Consider the following 18,459-nt stretch of genomic DNA (forward strand, 5'->3'; position numbering starts at 1 on the left):
ATTTTTCTGAGTCTCAGAAGTAGCCAGGCATCCTCAGAACAGAGTTGTAAGAAGCTGAGCTTCTCAGAAAGCCCAAAGTGTAAATCTGACTCCACCACTTGCTGGCCGACCTTGGACTCTATATGTAGCTGTCCTGGTTATGTCTGGTGTCTTTGCATCCTCAACAGGACCTAGCACATAAAACCCAAACCTTTGCCCATGGGCTTGATCCCAACTCATGGCAACCGCACGTGTCACAACTGCTCCATAGAGTTTTCTTGGCTGTAATCTTTATAGAAGCAGATCACCAGGCCTTTCTTCCATGGCACTACTGGGTGGGTTCCAATCGCCAATCTTTTGGTTAGCAGCTGATCAAAAATAATTTGCACCACCCAGGAACCTAACCTAGCTCACTGTTGTTAGGTGCCATCGAGTTCTTTCCAACTAGAGTTAGTTCCAACTCAGCAAGCCTGTGTACACAGAATGAAACACTGCCTGGTCCTGTGCCTTCCTCACAATTGTGAGGATTGTGAGGACCTAGCACATAATAGCTGCTTAATAAACTGTTGTCAATTTGAGTTTCAGGACTTACCCTTGATATTATTAAGATTTCTTTTTTTAACTTGCCCACAGAAAGATATACTCATCTCTGACACTAGAACAGGGAGACTTTCCATTTGGTGTACAACCTATAACTTCAGCTTACAGTGTCCAGGGAATTGTTTTAATCTTGCCTCCTTGATTTTGGGCACCTTTGCACGTTGCTTCCGTGAGCTGGACACACTTCTTGGTAAGTATGACCAAGTACCTTTGTCTTTCTGGGCTTGAGCTGGTATTTCTAAGGGTGGAGGTGGATTTTTTTTTTAACCCCTCACCATCCCCAGTGAGATCCTCTTGCCTATAATGGAATTCCCAGTGATATTCGCTATATTTATTATTTTGTGCTGGGTTCTGTATGTGAATCAGCTCAGTTAATGCTCATAACAGTACAGTGGGGTAGGTGTTATTATCCTTCTCTACAGAGAAAATAATGAATTCCCTTATATATCCACAGTACAATGATCAAAATCAAGAAAATAACCTAGAGGCAGTATTACTATCTAATCTATAGACCTTATTGAGATGTCCTCAATTGTTCTAATGACATCTTCTATAGAAAAAGAAAATCCAAGATCATGCAAGCATTGCATTTAGTTGTTATGTCTCCCAGTCACCATCACTAGCAGTTGCCTTTATGTCAACTCCGACTCACAGCAACTCCGTGTCAAGAGTAGAACTGTGCTCCATAGTTTTCAATGGCCAATTTTTTGGAAGGGGATCTCCAGGCCTTCCTTTTGAGGTACCTCCGGGTGGACTTGAACCTCCAACCTTTCGGTGAGCAGCTGTGTTAACTGTTTGTACCATCCAGGGACTCCCTTGTTGTTATTAGGTGCTGTGGAGTCGTTTCCGATTCATATCATAGCGACCATAGGTACAACAGAAGGAAACACTGCCTGGTCCTGTGTCACCCTCACAGTCCTTGCTGTGTTTGAGGCCATGTCCCTAGACTCCTTTTAATTTGGAACACTATGTGCTGCTGCTTTTGTAATTCGAGACACTGCCAGTTTTTGAAGAATACAGGCCATTTGTTTTCTAGAATGCCCCTCAGTTTGCGTTGGTCTGATGTTTCCTCCTGATTAGATTCAGGTTGTGTACTTTGGGCAGGAAGAGCAGAGACGTGAAGCTTCCTTCTTCTCAGTGCATCCTATCAAGAGGCAACTGCTGATGCTAGCTTTGATTATTTGGCTCACAAGGGGTCAGTCAGGTTTTTCTGCTGTAAAACTGAAAAATAAAAGTATCTAAAAAAACACATCTAGCCCCCGGATACCCTTTTAACTCAGTATTGAAGTCATTCCTGAGGTTCACCCTTCAGCCAAAGATTAGACAGGCCTATAAAACAAACAGTAACACACGTGGTTCAACCATAATGTGAAACTAAATGGCACACCAGCCCAGGGGCAAGGACGAGAAAAGGCAGGAGGGGACAGGAAAGCTGGATGAATGGAAATGGGGAACCCAAGGCCAAGAAGGGGAGAGTGTTGACTCGTCACAGGGTTGGCAACCAATGTCAGAAAACAGTATGTGCATTGTTTAATGAGAAACTAATTTGCCGTATAAACTTTCACCTAAAGCACAATTTAAAAAACAAAAACACACCTATATGAGACCAAAGGCCAACATTTACTGTACAGCAAAGATAAGAAGATAAGGGGGCAGGGAAACTAGAGCACTGGAAATGGAACGACCGGAAAGCAATTAAAGAGAATGTTGACACATTGTGAAAATGTAACCAATGTCACTGAACAATTTGTGTAGAAATTGTCAAATGGGAACCTAATTTGCTGTATAAACTTTCACTGAAAACACAATAAAATATATTTTTTTAAGTATCTAGTTGTTATGGATTGAATTGTGTCCCCCCAAAGCGTATTTTAAGTTATAACCCCTATAATTTAGATGTAACCCCATTTGGAAATAGGGTTTTCTTTATTATGTTTATGAGGCTGTATCAGTGTAGGGTGTGTTTTAAGCCAATCAGCTTTGAGATATAAACCTAGCGGATCAGGCACAGAGAAGCAAGCAGAGATGGGGGAAGATAGATGCCACACCATATGAAGATCACCAAGAAACCAAGAAACAGCAGCTGAAAAGAGACAAGAACCTTCCCCCACAGCCAAGAGAGAGAGTCTCTTCCCCTAGAGCCAGTGCCCTGAATATGGACTTCTAACCTCCTAAACTGTGCAAAAATAAATTTCCATTTGTTAAAGCTACCACGTGTGGTATTCCTCTTATAGCAGAAACAGATAACTAAGTCACTAGAGAATGTATTTAGAAACCGAGATCTGGGCATTTATTGCTATGGGTGTCATTGCTTCTAGACCTTTTGGAGGACAGAACTGGGAAATAGACATAGGGTTTTCTGGCTGCAATCTTTAGGAAGCAGATCACCAGGCTTTTCTTCTGTGGCACTGCAGAGTGGGTTTGAACCACCATGGACCTTGCCTCCCCTATGGTCAGGATTATTTGCCTGTCCCATTGCCTATGAGCTCCTCGAGGGCAAGTCTGCGTCTTTGTCTTGGTCAGTGCCCTGGCACCTAGTGCAGTACCTGGCACTAGGAAGGGGTTCAACATGAAGGGCATGCCCCAGTGTCAGCAGACACATGCTTCCCTGACAGACAATGAAAAACAAATCTCCTTGCTGTTGGGGAGACTCAGAAGCAGGTCCCCACGGTCTCTGCGCAGGCAGGGAGGCTGAGTCTCATCTCGCCATCTCTTCAGATTCTTTGCACATGCATTCTCTGTGCCACCTGAAATCCCAGCATCGTCCTTCTCCTTGTCCGACAGCCTGGGTGGGTGCCCAGCCCTGGATCCAGGGGTGGAGCTTCGCCTGGGCAGACTTGTACTGACACCCACCAGGACTGGGCCCTATGTGGGCCTTGGGAATGAAAAGAGGCTCCTGGAAGCCTCCTGATGGGCAGTATTATTTTTTTGTTTTTTAACTTTTTTTTTTTTTATTTTAGATGAAGGTTTACAGAGCAAACTAGTTTCTCATTAAACAATACACATATTGTTTTGTGACATTGGTTGCCAACCCCATGCTTGTCACCACTGTCCCTTCATGACCTTGGGTTCCCCATTACCAGCTTTCCTGTCCCCTCTTGCCTTCTCATCCTCATGATTGGCAGTTTTTAATATTCAGTTTTGGTAGTAGAGGTCCACAGTGATGTGCCATGCAGCAAAGAAAGAAATTAAAATAAAATATTGGAAACCCCTGGTGGTGTAGTGGTTAAGAGCTCAGCTGCTAACCAAAAAGGTCTGCAGTTAGAATCCACCAGGCGCTCCTTGGAAACCCTATATGGCAGTTCTATCCTGTCCTATAGGGTCACTACGAGTCAGAATTGACTGGACAGCAACGGGTTTGGTTTTGGGTTTTGTCTCACACAGAGAACTCAGTCCTGATGGGTTAAGCCACCCAGTTAGTGGCACTTCGTTAAGCACCCCTAGTAAGCTAATACATACTAAACCAGTTGTCGAGTTGATTCTGAATCACAGCGCGCCTATAGGACAGAGGAGAACTGCCCCATAGGATTTCCAAGGCTGTAGTCTTTACAGAAGCAGACTGCCACATCTTTCTCCTACGGAGGCGCTGGTGGGTTCCAAGCACTGGACCTTCGGTTAGCGGTCAAGTACTCAACCACTGCGCCACCAGTGCTCCTTGCTAATACATACAGATAAACCATATTCATTGTAGAAAACCTTAGAAAATACAGATAAGAAAAACACAGACAGCCCCACCCCAAAGGCAGCCACTGGTCACATTTCACGTCTGTCCGTGTCAGAGTAGTATTTCTAAAATGCCAACTTCTGAAATGCTTCAAACTCTCCCAAATACCTTCAGGATAAGATCCAAAGCCCTCGTTGGGGCGCTCCAGAACTGGGCCTTCTTACGGCCTCTTTTCCGGCCCCCGCCCCGGGTCCTAGGAGTCACGAGCCCGAGCCGGCTCAACTGCCGCGGCCTGCTCTCTGCAGCGGCGCATGCCGGCCGCGGCCTGGTCTGGTGCCGGCTAGGCGCCCCCTGGTGGAGCTTAGGCCGTAGCGGCGCCTAAATAAGGCCCCGGGAAGGATGAGACGCAGAGTTGCCAGTGCACCACCCCCTACCCGGGGTAATGGTGGGCGGAGACACCCCCATTCCTAGAGCTGACAAGTGACAGAGGGAAGACAGACCATGCACAAGGCTATAAGCCAATCATGGTATGTGCAAGGCGGGGAAGGGAGTGTAAGCAGAGGGGGCATGTCTGGAGAAGGATCTCCCCAGGCTGCAAAGCGCGGCAATAAGAAGAGCTGCAAAGGCTGATGCCTCAGCCCCCTCGTCCGAGGTGCCAGTGAGTGTGAGGCTGCATCCTCATCAATGAGAGGCGGGCGAACAGGGAAGGAGGGAGGAAATAAAGGAGGAAGATAAATAGATAGATGTTAGGTGCTGTCCAGTTGACTTTAGACTCATGGAGATCCCATGAGACAGAGTAGAACTGCCCGGAGGATTTTCTAGGCTTCTTTGTGGAAGAAGATTGCCAGGTCTTTCTTCTTCAGAGCCACCGGGTGGATTTGAACCAACAACCTTTCCATTAATGTCCAAGTGCTTAATGGTTGCGCCATTAGGGCTCCTAGATAGATAGGTAGATAGAGAGCTACAGAGATGATAGTTACAGAGATAGATATAGAGATAGATAGATACAGAGATAGGTAAGTAGGTAGATACAGAGGGAGACAGATACAGAGATAGTTGGGTAGGTAGACAGAGATACAGAGAGAGAGAGATGGATACATACATGAAGACATGAGATCTATGGATTGGTCCAGTCGAGTCCAGGCATCCTGCTGGCTTTGCTGCTCCAGCTACGCAGCAGCTGACCCCCACCTCCTCTGGCCCATGCTGCAAGGCTGTCGAAACCCTCTTTGAAGACCTGGATTTGGTTCCAGGTTCCAGGATCGGGCTCTGCTTCTCTTGGGCATGGAAAGCGTTTGATGCAGTGCGTGGCCTAATGTTTCCATCAATGCATTTCAGTTCTTACTTTTAGGAGTGAGAAAGCAGCAGGTTTAGCTCTCCATTGGCAAGATTTCTTTATTTGGCTTGTCTGAGTCAGAGCTCATGGTCCCAGTGGACAAATCCCTACCTACAGCTGTGTGGACTAGGCACAGCTGCCCTTGTGGACATAAAGGCACCCCCAGCACCAGGAGCAGAGCCTCCTCGCACGCAGCTCAGTGTGTGATGGGCTAGGGACCACACGCTGTGGGTCTACCAGGGGCAGGGGGACCTTTGGGATATGAGTCCAGGGTAGAAGCTCGCCAGGGCAAGTAGACACTGCAAGAGGGCACTGCCTGGCCAGCCCCATGCAGGGGTCTCAGCGCACAGGTAAATGTGATCCTACACCAGCCTGGAGATGGGGACTTTCCATAACCAGAATTACACCTGGCCATCTACTGCGAGTCCTCTGCTGTACTGGCGATCGGGTCCTGGATCTGTGCCTAGCAGGTGTTCTAGAACGAGACCTGCCCACCTGTCTACTCTCCCAGTGGGGGTTCAGCCTTGAGGGAGAGGGGAGCAAACGGAAAAAAAGATCAGCCACAGGGGGTGGCCTGAGATCAGAGGTGGAAAAGACACAGTCACCATGCAGGGACTCAGCCTTGTCTTCTGGGTGATCCCTGGAAATGGGAGACTTCCCCTCCCCCATGGCAGGTTGACGGATGGAAGTCCCCAAACCTGAGGTTTGCCCGGGAGCTCCAGGGCCCTCCGGGTCAGCTGAGGGCTGACATCCTCCTCCGGGACCCACGCCCTCCACCATCCTGGCCCCTCACCCACACCCCCTGCCAGCTTCTCTCAAGGCCAGTGGACTGACTCCCACCATCATGGGACGTCCAGAGGCCTCTGCAGTGTGAAGGCCCCTCCAGCAGGTGCTTAGCAGGGGCCTTGGCTGAGAGCTGTCCCCACCCCCCCATGCCAGGCAAAGGCCACTGTGGAGACAGACCTGTCTCTCTGTTTTGTGAATTGGAAAGCGTTGGGATAGGAAATGAGTTTACACGGCTCAAAGACAAAAACTATAGAGAAGAGTCTGGCATGAGTGCCGGTCTCCACCTTACACGCCCACCCCCAGGTCGCCTCCCGGGTTGGTGCCTTCTAGACTTCAAGTGTATTGAGACAGAAACCACTGCTTTCCTCTCTGGCGTTTCTCCACCAGAGGGGTCGCCCTGTCTGGAGCCACCCTGCCCGGAAAGGGGCCTGCTGGGTGAGAGCGGGAATGCATTTACATGACTAGGGACTTGTTCACCCACCCCCACCACACACCTGTGTCCTACTGCCCCAGAGTGCTGAGTCTGTGCCAGTCTCATTGGTGCGAAATGGTACCTCCACACATTGCCGTCGAGTGATTCCTGTTGCCCGACTAGGGTCCGTGCCCTGGAGCAGTCGAGCCAATGAAACATACTCCAAGTCAGAAAGAGTGAGAAAGTTTATTCAGGAGATGCATACATGGAGTCACAAAGAACAATTTTACATTGGAGCTTCCTAACCTAGCCTAGAGGCGTCGAGTCAATTCCGACTCATAGCGACCCTACAGGACAGAGTAAAACCGCTGCATAGAGTTTCCCGGGAGCTCCTGGCGGAATCGAACTGCCGACCTTCATGGTTAGCAACTGGAGGTACCACTACGCCGTTGGAGCTTATATAGAATTTTTAGAACGGTTAGGAGTGGCTTCGTAGCCTGCAGATGGCATGGCCAGAGGACTTATTCATTACAAGATAGTGACTCTATCAGACTAAAGAGATTCATATGGGACATCTTATCACGCTAAAGATATACACGTCCGACACCTGGGCTCTAATTTCCCTGCAGGGTGTCGGGGTGGTAAGTCACAGGTGATTGGACAGAACAAAACAAAGTTATTTACATCAGATCAAAACAAAGAACAAAGTTATTAGTATTAGATCAAAACGAAGTCATTAATAAAGGTATGTGAAGGAGGAGAAGGCAGAGGAAGGAGAAAAAGTGCACAGGTTCATCACGGCGTTAGTTATGTCAAGCTCTCAAGTTACCCATTTTGAAAAGGAGAAAACATGTTGGGGAGTATTAGAGTCACAATTCCTACTCATAGTGACCCTCTAGGACAGAGTAGAACTGCCCCATGATGTTCCCAAGGAGCAGTTGGTGGGTTTGAACTCACAACCCTTTGGTTAACAGCCGAGCTCTTAACCACTGCTCCACCAGGGCTGCTAACTCTGCTAACCAAAAGGTCAGTGGTTTGAACCCACCAGCCAGCCACTCCATGGGGAGAAAGATGTGGCAGTCTGCATCTGTAAAGATTTACAGCCTTGGAAACCCTATGGGGCAGTTCTACTCTGTCCTACAAGATCTCTAGGAGTCTGAACCGACTTGACAGCAGTGGGTTTGGCTTTTTGGTGTGAAACTTTTATACTCAAAGAGTGGGCGAATTACAAAGGGGGAAAAGAATGTGGCCCCGCAGGGGAAGGGAGGGAAAGCAAAGTCTGAAAATCTCAGGGGGGTGGCCCTGAGGCGTTTCCTAATTGATGGCTTGATTTGCACTTAAAGGCTGTTCATCTATAGCTGAAGTGTTTGGGTGGGGGGAGAGGGAACAGAGGGGAGTCTGGCTATGTCTAATTATGGATGGGGTTACAGTCCAGTCAGTCACTGTCGTTCAAACCCAGAGTCCATCGCAAGCAGGGTCCATATTGGTTATGTCTAAGACCCTACTCTGGGGAGGCATGAGGAATGGAGCAATGTTGCTTTTCCAAATGTCACCCCAGTTGTCCCATAACTTCGATGTCCCCAAGCCTTATCTGGAGGGTCAGAGCCCACCCCAGGATCTGATGGATGAGAAGCCCTATTGGGGACTTTCCACATTAGGAAAGAAACCTCACAACCCTTCTGGAGTTTTTCTTTTCTGAAATAGTCTAAACATTGACAGTGAAATAATTTTCTCCCTCCCGGCAAAGCCACCTGGCCCTTGTCCATTGACACCACACCCTGCTTCTTAAACTATAATTAATCTCCAAAAAAAAAACGACGGCAGTCACACTTCGCCTCTCAAGGCTGTGGGACCCTCAGCCTCCATCCCCTATCTGGGTTTCTGGAACTGGCGCAGCAGGGCTCAGGGGACTCACAGACTCCCAGGCGCCTTGCCCCTGGCCTGGTGCCCCTCATGGGGTGCGCAACTAACACCTATGGGCACTTCTGGCCGGTCAGTCGTACTCTGGTGCCCCTGTGTCCACCTGGTTCGGGGAGAAGGAGGCCATCCCATGCTTTTTAGGGCCAAGTCACCTCCCCAAATTCAACACCTCGCCCTCACCGGGTCCTTGCCAGCGCTGCCTGGCCCTGGGCCATCTCTCACACCCCCTTTGCTCTCCTGGGTCTCCATCCCCCAGGGTGTCACAGGCTCTGACCCCCTCAGCCTGGAAACCAGCCTCAAGCCTAAAGACCAGGTGGGGTCTCTGAGGCTCTCCCTTCCTGATGCCCTTGGCCTGGACGGTGTTACCAATTGCCAATCTAACACAAAGGGTCCTTGTCTTTTCCTGAGTTCAGAATACATGTGGAAGACAAACTTTATCTTCAGCAAGCTTTATTTTGCTTGAGTCAAGCAAAAGGAGTCAGCAGGGTACTAAGCCTCTCCAAAAGGTTGACTTGAAAAGGGAAGCAAGGCTAGGGCTTATATGAGTTTGGTGAAGGCAATAGAGTGATGAATATTTAGTAAGCTTCTTTCAAGGGGTGGGTGCTTCTCAGAATGGCGGTGCATGTTAATTAGGTTGCGGACACATCTGGAATCCAAGATGTAACCCGCTGTTATTCAAGATGGAGTCTTCTGGCAGCTCTTGGCATCACTTATTATGGGATATAGTGCAAGTGCACTGATCTTTGGCACTACATCGCCATCTTCGGAGGTCTAAGGAAGGTTAAACAGTGCTCACACTTTGTTCTTCTGCGCATGTGGGAGCCCGTAAAGTGGGAAAAAAAAAAAAAAGTGGGAAGGGACTAGAAAAACACTAAGAAGGAGAAAATAATTCACTGGTTGTTTCAACCTTATCTCATGTCGACAGGGTGTGGTTCCTGTTTACCCAACTTCTAGATGGTAATCTTTTAAGGGCTCTTTTCTTCAGCCAGCACAAGGGGACTGTGGAACCTCTCACCTGGCCCTTGGGAAGGCAGATGTTGGCCCCTCCCTAATCCTTCCCACCAGGACCTGAGCTCAGGAAGTCTCAGCCTCTCCCACAAGCCCTACCCCAGGCTGCCCCTCCCTCATTGCCCTCCCCACAGAGTCCCTCCTCCTCCAGGAAGCCTCTCAGGCCTGACAGCTCTGGGCACTGGGCCCCCAGGGGAAGCTCTAGGGATTATAAGTGGTGTGTAGGCTTTCAGACCCTGGGGTGGGGCATTGGACACAGGGGTCTGGACCTAATGCTGTGTCTACACAACAAACTCATGGTCCTCTTTTCAAGCACCTCAGAGGAACAAGGACATTTTGTTACCACAAAACATGGATTCAAGCCACCTGCTGCAAAGCCGATACTGAGACGGGGTGAGGTAAGTAGCAAGAGGGCTTTATTGTATACCGGTATGCAAGAGACAGAAGGAAAGGGGCTCCTCCAAAATCTGTCTGTCTCTCAGAGACCAACCAGAGGGTTTTATAGGGTTAGGGTTTAAGCTTGAAGAATCTGGAGATTGGCAGTTCTCCTTTGAGGAGGCATGTTGACCTTCTGTGTGTATTCTTAGAGCTCCTCTGATGCCATCCGGGTTTCAATCACAAGATGGGCCCCCGTTGTCTAGTTGTCTTGTCCCAGATCTTATCGATGGCTCTTCTGCTTCTCCAAGAGGAACATAGGTTAATTTTAAACTTCATGAAATCATTGAAGAAGGGAGAGGAAAGGGAGGAAACAAACCACAAATCACAAAATCACCGGGGTATGCAAAAGCTAACTATGCAAGCCACGTTGAAACAATGCTACAACACCCAGGACTCTAGGGCCCTACAATCTCTTTCTCACGCTGCCCCTTTCAATTTGGGGGTCTCTAAGCCCACTCCCCGCTCTCCTGGCCTGCCCCTGCTGTTTGGGGCTGACTGCTCCACTCCTTCTCTAAGGCAGTGCTTGGAAAGCCAGCCCACAGCTGCTTCTCTCCCTCCCCTTAAACCAGTCCTTGACCATCTCAGAAAAGGTGCATTTAAAGCGATTTGATTTCAATTGTTGTTAGGTGCCATTGAGTTGGTTCCAACTCATAGCGACCCTATATACAACAGAACAAAACATTGCTTGGTCCTGTACAATCCTCAGCATCTTTATTATGCTTGAGCCCATCGTTGCAGCCACTGTGCCAGTCCATCTCAATAAGGGTCTTCCTCTTTTTCTCTGATCCTCTACTTTACCAAGCATGATGTCCTTCTCCAGGGACTGGTCCCTCCTGATAACATGTGCAAAGTACCTGAGATGAATTCTCACCGTCCTTGCTTCTAAGGAGCATTCTGGCTGTACTTCTTCCAAGACAGATTTGTTTGTTCTTCTGGCAGTCCATGGTATATTCAATATTCTTTGCCAACACCATAATTCAAAGGCATCAATTCTTCTTCAGTCTTCTTTATTTATTGTCCACCCTTCGCATTTTTTTTTTTTTTCATATGAGGCAATTGAAAATACAATTGAGGACTAAGGGTCTGGAGCACCTTAGCCCTTAAAGTGGCATCTTTGCTTCTCAACACTTGAGAGAGGTCTTTTGCAGCAGATTTGCCCAAATCTCATTACAGAGCAGGTGAAAATTAAATGAAATCAAATGCAACCAGATAGTAGCCTCAGGCAAAGGTTGTAACTGACCCATGTCATGTTGTTTCAGGGAAACCTCTGCGTTCTGAGCAAAAAGCAGAAAACAGGAGGGAGGAGAAAGGAACCGGCCACTCCTTTAAAGCCCCATCCTGGGCCCTGGTCAGCAGTCTGAGGGAGACTTCCACTGAGGGGAGCTTAGATTCCTTCCCAGGTGAGGGGAGGGGGACAGGCGGGAGCACCCGTCACAGAAATGTCTGGGAAATCCCCAGATGGTTCTGTATTGAAGAGGAGCAGCGGGGCTGCCTCGCAGAATAGGGGCTGAGGGATAAAGATTGAGGCTGGTTGTTGGGGTCTCAGCAGGAGAGGCCCAGCTGAGGTGGTGACATTGAGGCAGGAGGAATCAGACCTCCCTTCTGGAAGGGGCACCAGGAGGAAAGGGTGTGTGACTTGAAGTGGGCTGTGGAGGAGGGGAGGGAAGGAACAGAGAGGGAGCCCAGGGTCAGAGCCACTCCCTCTCACCCCCAGCACTTCCCTGGGTGGCCCAGCCCCCTGTGCTGTCTCCAGCCCCAGCACAGTCCCCTCTATCCTGCTTCTTGGCTTGAATGGGGAGGTTCTCAGGAGTGGGGCGGCTACCTCAGGGCCCTGCCAGGCACGGCGAGATGGGGGAGGTCAAGGGCTTGGGGAGCCAGAGGAGACAAGAAGGGGACCAGGCCCCAGAGGACTTATGAGAGTACCCTCTCCTGAGCCAGTGAGGCAGAGAGAAGAGCCTGGGCTGAGCCTGGGGTGCAAATTTGTATGCAGGAGGGGCAGCTGGAGGGCAGAGGAACAGGATGGGAAGGAGGGGTGGGGGTAAGGAGGAGGCCAACTTTTCCCGTTGCACTTCAGGTGACAGAAGCCCTGCGGGGTGAGGAGGCATCAGGAGCTGACACCAGGGGCAGCCATCACAGTCCCATCAGCCCTTCAGGGATTCAGGAGGGGCCCAGGGAGAGCTGTGGCTTGAAGAGGGTGAAGGGCAGGACCTTTGCTCCTAGAGGATGACAGCCAGGGGGCAAAGTACAGCAAGGTGGGGACTAGGTGCCCTCTGGAACCAACCAGAAGCAGAGGACAAGAGGTGAGGTCGAGTCGTGGGCAGGGCCTGTGGGAAGCAGTTTATGGATTGTCCCTGGTGTTCATGGCCTGGGGATGACTGAGCAGGCCTCGGGGAGCCAGGGAGTCACAGTGCCTCCACCCAGCATACGCTCCCAAAGTGGGGTTTGTGTACTTGCCCCCATCTGCAGAGCAACCCTAACCTGGGGCCAGGAGGAGGCTCTGGGGAGACTCAAGAGAACGGCTGGGGCAGCTCCCTGGGCTCCTGACCAGTCCACACTCGGCTCCAGGCCCAGGCCAGGCCTAACCATAATCAGGCCTTTGATATAGAGCCTGCCTGTTCCCTGGGAGCGGGGGGAACCCTGGGGGTCCTAGGATGAAGAGTGCAGGAAGGAATATGACTTGGGGTTTCCTCCCAGCAGGGGTGAGCTCGTTACTCTGAGAAGATGCCAGTGCCAAGTGGAATTTCCGCTAGCTCCCTGGTGAGAGTCGAGACTTCCCTTTTCTGTCAGCCAGGCCCTGGCAATGCCCTGCCACGAGCACTGGGGACAGGAGCAGGAGCCTGCAACAATCCCCCAGTTGACTGTGTGGGTGCAGGAAATCTAAAGATGCCTTGTCACCTGGGGTGGGCACCCCCTTGTTTCTCCTGGGCTCAGACCCCTGGAACCCTGAGATGGGGGAGCTATGGGCCTGGAGCTCTCAGGGGCACCATGGGACCTTCAGCTCCACCCTTCCCCCGCCCCCAACTCGGGTTTCCCAGGCCTAGCAGGAGCTGTGCTCTGGGATGCACAGAGACCCGGACCCCTAGTCTCAAGCCCCCCTGCAGAGGGCACAGTTCACACCAGTGGGTCCTTCCTGCCAGAGGTCAGCCTTTCTCTGGTTCCCCATGGCTCCCCCTGGTTCCTCTCACCAGCCCCAGCAGAGCAGGGATGCCATCCTATTGACCTGAGAACAGGCAAGGCTCAGAGCACCAAGTCACTGCCCTAGGTCACCAGCCAGTCCCTGCAGAGGGAGAAGAGGGCCTGGGTCTGGCTCAGAGCCTGGCAGAATGGGGCTACCTCCAGGGTCCCTGTCCTTTTCTCTAGTTCCTGCCCCAGTGTCTGCCTGGAACATTGACCTCGCTTCCCCTCCTGGCCCTCATCCCTGTGAGTGTTGGCACAGGGTCACTGTGCTCACCCTACTCCTTCTTCCCCCATCCAGAATTTTGGTACCATAGTCCTGGACGCCCTGGCTACAGGGTCTGCAGTATGTCCTGCTGCATGTGTGCTGGTTGAGGATGTTGCTCTGGTTGCTGCAGGAACCTGCATCCGGCAGAGAGAGAGACAGACGGAGAGCTGTTGCCAGAAGCTCCATCTGCCAGCCAGAGAGAGAGAGAGAGAGAGAGCTGTTGTCCCTGAAGCCTGCATCTGCCGGAGAGAGAGAGGGAGAGAGAGGGCTGTTGTTGCTGGAGTTTGTATCTGCCAGAGAGAGACAGAGAGCTGTTGTTGCCAGAGTAGGCATCTGCCAGAGACAGAGGGAGACAGAGACAGAATGCTCTAGCACTGGAGAAGGTGCCAGAAGGTGAGAAGCTGGGGCAAGTGAGGCTGAGAAATGGTGTAGCAGAACCAGGAGACCAGCCGGCACCAGAAGGTTCTAGACCAAAAAGGAAAAGAAGACAGCATGATGTTGACAGGAATCATCTCCCATCATTCCCCTACAGGGCCTGTTCACTTTCCTACATGCTTTAAAATTTCAGCTTGAGGTAAGTAAATTTTTTTTATCACAACTGATTTTATTTTAAATGAGCATAAAATTTCTTTATAAATAAAGCTTTTTTTTTTTTGTCAAATAGAGAAACTGTCTTACGTTGTCTGTGAATGGGTGGAGTGCCCCATGTTAATGATTTTTTTTTTCATTGACGTTAGTTACATTTATCACAGTTTGTCAACATTCTCTTTGTGTCTACACCTGTCCATATGTGCTCAGACATTTTTACTTTGTTTGTGCTATGCTCACTACAACCGCATCGGTGTCGCTTTTCACATCACCAAAAATAACAAGCCTTACAACTGGACCAATAAGAGACATTACGAAAAACGGAGAAAAGATTGAAGTTGTCAAGGGTTTCTTTTTACTTGGATCCACTATCAACACCCATGGAAGCAGCAGTGAAGAAATCAAAAGATGGATGGCATTGGGCAAATCTGCTGAAAAAGATTTCTTAGAAGTGTTAAAAAGCAAAGATGTCACCTTGAGGACTAAGCTGCGCCTGACCCAAGCCACAGTGTTTTCATTCGCCTCATATGCATGCGAAAGCTGGACAATGAATAAAGAAGACTGAGGAAGAATTGACCTTTGAATTATGGTGTTGTAGAAGAATATTGAATATACCATGGACTACCCAAAGAACGAACAAATCTGTCTTGGGAGAAGTACGATCAGAATGTTCCTTAGAAGCAAGGATGGCGAGTCTACTTCTCACATACTTTGGACAAGTTGTCAGGAGAGATCAGTCCCTGAAGAAGGACATCAAACTCGGTGAAGTGGAGGGTCAGTGAAAAAGAGCAAGACTCTCAACAAGACGGATTAACATAGTGACTGCAAAAATGGGCTCAAGCATAACAATGATTGTGAGAATGGTGCAGGACCAGGCAGTGTTTCATTCTGTTGTACATAGAGTCACTATGAGTCTGAGCCAACTTGACAGCAACTAACAACACATTCTAAAGTGAACTTTTCCCTCCCCCCTCTTCTACCTGGTAACCACCAATGAACATTGCTCTCTCTCTGTTTATCTGTTCTTGTCTTCTCATAAAAGAGGGCTCATACAAAATTTGTCTTTATACTACTCATCAGACATGGAAGGGACTGGACAATGGGCTGGAGAGAGATGCTGATGAAGAGTGAGCTACTTGTATCAGGTGGACATTTGAGACTGTATTGGCATCTCCTGTCCGGAGGGGAGATGGGAGGATAGAGAGGGTTAGAAACTGGCAAAAGGGTCATGAAAGGAGAGACTGGAAGAAGGGAGGGGGCTGACTCATTAGGGGGAGAGTAAATGGGAGTATGTAGTAAGGTGTATATAAGCTTACATGTGACAGACTGATTTGATTTGTAAACTTTCACTTAAAAAAAAATTAAAGCACAATAAAAATTATTTTTAAAAAATTTGTCTTTATATGCTTGACTTATCTCACTTAGGATTATACTTTCAGGTCCATTCATGTTTCATAGACTCATCATTGTTCTTTGTGGTTGTATAGTATTCCATTGCATGCATGTTCCACAATTTGCTTATCCATTCATCTCTTGATGGGCACTTTGGTTGTTTCTGGGTTTTTTTGCTATTGTGAATAAAGCTGCAACGAACATAGATGTGTATATGTCTGTTCGTGTCACTACTTTTAGGTCTCTAGGATATATTTCTAGGAGTGGTATTGCTGGACCGTAAAAACCATAAGGTAGCTCTATTTCTAGTTTTTTTTAGCAAGGGTCATACCATTCTCCATAGTGGTCGTACCATTTTATAGTCCCATCAGCAATGGATAAGTGTTCTAGTCTCCCCACATCCTTGACAACATCTGTCATTTCCTGTTTTTTTTTTCATTTTGTCGGAGTGAGGTGGTACTTCATTACAGTTTTGATTTGGATCTCTCTGATAGCTAATGGAACTCTGGTAGCTCAGTAGTTAAGAGCACATCTGCTAACCAAAAGGCTGGCACTTCGAATCTACCAGACTCTCCTTGGAAACCCTACGGAGCAGTTCTACTCTGTCATTATGAGTCAGAATTAACTCGATGGCAATAAGTTTTTGGTTTTTTTTAATGGCTAAAGATCATGAGCATCTTTTTCATGTGTTTGCTGGCTGTTTGGGTTTATGTAAATTTTTGAACAATAGAGAAAATTTCTCTGATCATGCTTTTATTGAGCACCTACTATGCATCTTTCTGTAAAAATGGTGCAGTGACATCAGAGGTTCTCTAACAGGGGAGGAGAATCAAGATCAACATCAGCCCAAGGCCGATTCCTATGAAGTAGAGGTCAGGCATACCTCCACCCTCCAAATTTTTACCAATGCTTACACCAGCCATCCCTCCCAAGGCACTCTCTACTTCTCTGCATGCATGCAAAGTCTCCCTTCTTAAGTGTGAGACAGTTCTTGCAGATCCTCTTAGTCCCCTGAGGACAGTATCCTCTTGGCCCCCTGAGGACAGGCTGCCTCTCTCAGCCCTTGACCCCTGCTCTGCCCTGGCCTGTGCCCTGCAGACAAGTAGGAAATGCTGTAGGAGGGTTGGTTGGTGTCAGATTTGGTAGAAAAGGCTGGTGAAAGGAGGTATGTCTGACAACCACCTCACAGGACTCAAACTTGGGCTGTTGATATTGATTCTCCTTCCACTTTGTGAAGTTAGAGGAGGTCAGACAATGCCCCCATGCCATTTTTACACGCTGGAAACCTGGACTCCCCGCTTTGCTCACCCCTCCAGAACCCTGTCCCCAGGAGGCCCCAGGCCCCCGCACTAGTCTCTCCCCATGCTGTCCCTCCCTCACTCCTTGCCCAAGTCCCCCCTCCTCCAGGAAGCCTCAGAGAACCGACAGCTGGGCACTGGGCTCCTAGGGGCAAGGTCTCTGCCCCAGATGGCCCCCCTAGGGATTATATGAGTTGGGTGTGGGCTTTCAGACCCTGGGTTGGGGGATTGGACACAAGGAGCAGACCTAATGCTGGGCCTACACAACAAGTTCACCTTTCTCTTTTCAAGCACCTCAGGGAAGGAGGGTATTGTGGGGGGCCTCTGACCCCACTCCCTGCCGTCTCTTGTCACTGCCCCTGCTGTTTGGGGCTAAGGGTTATGCTCCTTCTCTGAGGCAGCCATGGAAAGCCAGCCCAAGGGCTACTTTCTCCCTCTGCCAAACTCAGTCCTTGGCTGCCTCAGAAATGGTACATTTCAACCGCTCTCATTTCAGCCCCCTGGGATCCTGACCAGTCCACACTAGGCTCCAGGCCCAGGCCAGGCCTCCCTAGACCCGGGCCTTTTATGTGGAAACTGCCTGTGCTCTTGGGATGGGGAACCCTGGGGTCCCAGAACAAAAAGTATGAGAGGGAGGTTGAGATGGGATTTCCTCCTTGCAGGGTGAGCTCCTTACTCTGAGAAGATGGAGTCAGGCACAAGTTCGTTTTCAGCTTCATGGTGGTAGGAACCAGGACTTCCTGTCTCAATCAGCCCTGGCCAGCCACCAGCCCTGAAGACCGGAGCAGGGCCTGCATGGGTTTCGCAGCTGACTGGGTGGACACAGGAAGTCTAAGGAGCCATCTTCCTGGGGCGGGATCCCCACTGCTGCCCCCTGGGCTGAGCCCCCAAGAAACCTAAGACGTGGTACCTTGGCTTAGGCCTAGAGCTCTCAGAGAACCCAGGAATCCCTTAACCTCCATCCCTCTGCTATGAGGTCTCAGGCCTGATGGGAGCAGTACTGGGGACTGAGAGAAACTGGTTTCTACACCCCACCCCCGAACTCCCCTACAGGGTGCACAGCTTACGTATCTGGGTGCTTCCCACCGGCCTGTTCCACTCCAGTGCCCCCAGGTGTTCACCTGGTTCCTCCTGCCAGCCCAGTGTGGGCAGGATACTCCTCGGTGACCTGTGGATGGCCCAAGTCACCCCTGAGGTCACCAGGGAGTCCCTGCAGAGGGAGGAGCAGGCCAGGGTCTGACTTAGAGCCAGGGGTGATGGGACCATCTCGAGGGCCCCTCTCCTATTCTCTGGTCCCTGCCACAGTCTCTGTCTGGCAGCTTGAGCCAAGGGTACCCTCCCAGTCCCTATGCTGTGGGGTCAGCAATGGTTGCAAGGTCACCCTGTCTCACGCTTTTCCCTTCCTGACTTGCAACATAAGATTATGGATTCCTGTAAAGTTCTTGGTGGCCTTGGGCATCTTCGCTGTTGTTGTTTGCTGTGTACTGATATAAAAAAGTCAGGAGAAGGCCTCTGCCACCTGGATACCACCTGGAGAGTCCCAGGCTGGGCAGGGTACCAGCCCTGAGGCAGGTGTGGCGGAGGCATACTCGGGTC

The 18,459-nt window shown here is 49.7% G+C and overlaps 1 long non-coding RNA gene across 1 annotated transcript; it reads left to right on the forward strand.

Moving 5' to 3' along the window:
* Positions 1–9,258: 9,258 nt before the first annotated feature.
* On the forward strand, positions 9,259–16,185 carry LOC111752697 (uncharacterized). Its single transcript, XR_002787576.2, has 5 exons — positions 9,259–10,103; positions 11,403–11,543; positions 12,218–12,443; positions 12,841–12,900; positions 13,619–16,185. It is a non-coding gene; the product is annotated as an uncharacterized LOC111752697 (long non-coding RNA).
* Positions 16,186–18,459: the final 2,274 nt, after the last annotated feature.

The sequence above is a fragment of the Loxodonta africana genome, chromosome 12 (genome assembly GCF_030014295.1).
Source record: "Loxodonta africana isolate mLoxAfr1 chromosome 12, mLoxAfr1.hap2, whole genome shotgun sequence".
NCBI classification, from domain to species: Eukaryota; Metazoa; Chordata; class Mammalia; order Proboscidea; family Elephantidae; genus Loxodonta; species Loxodonta africana.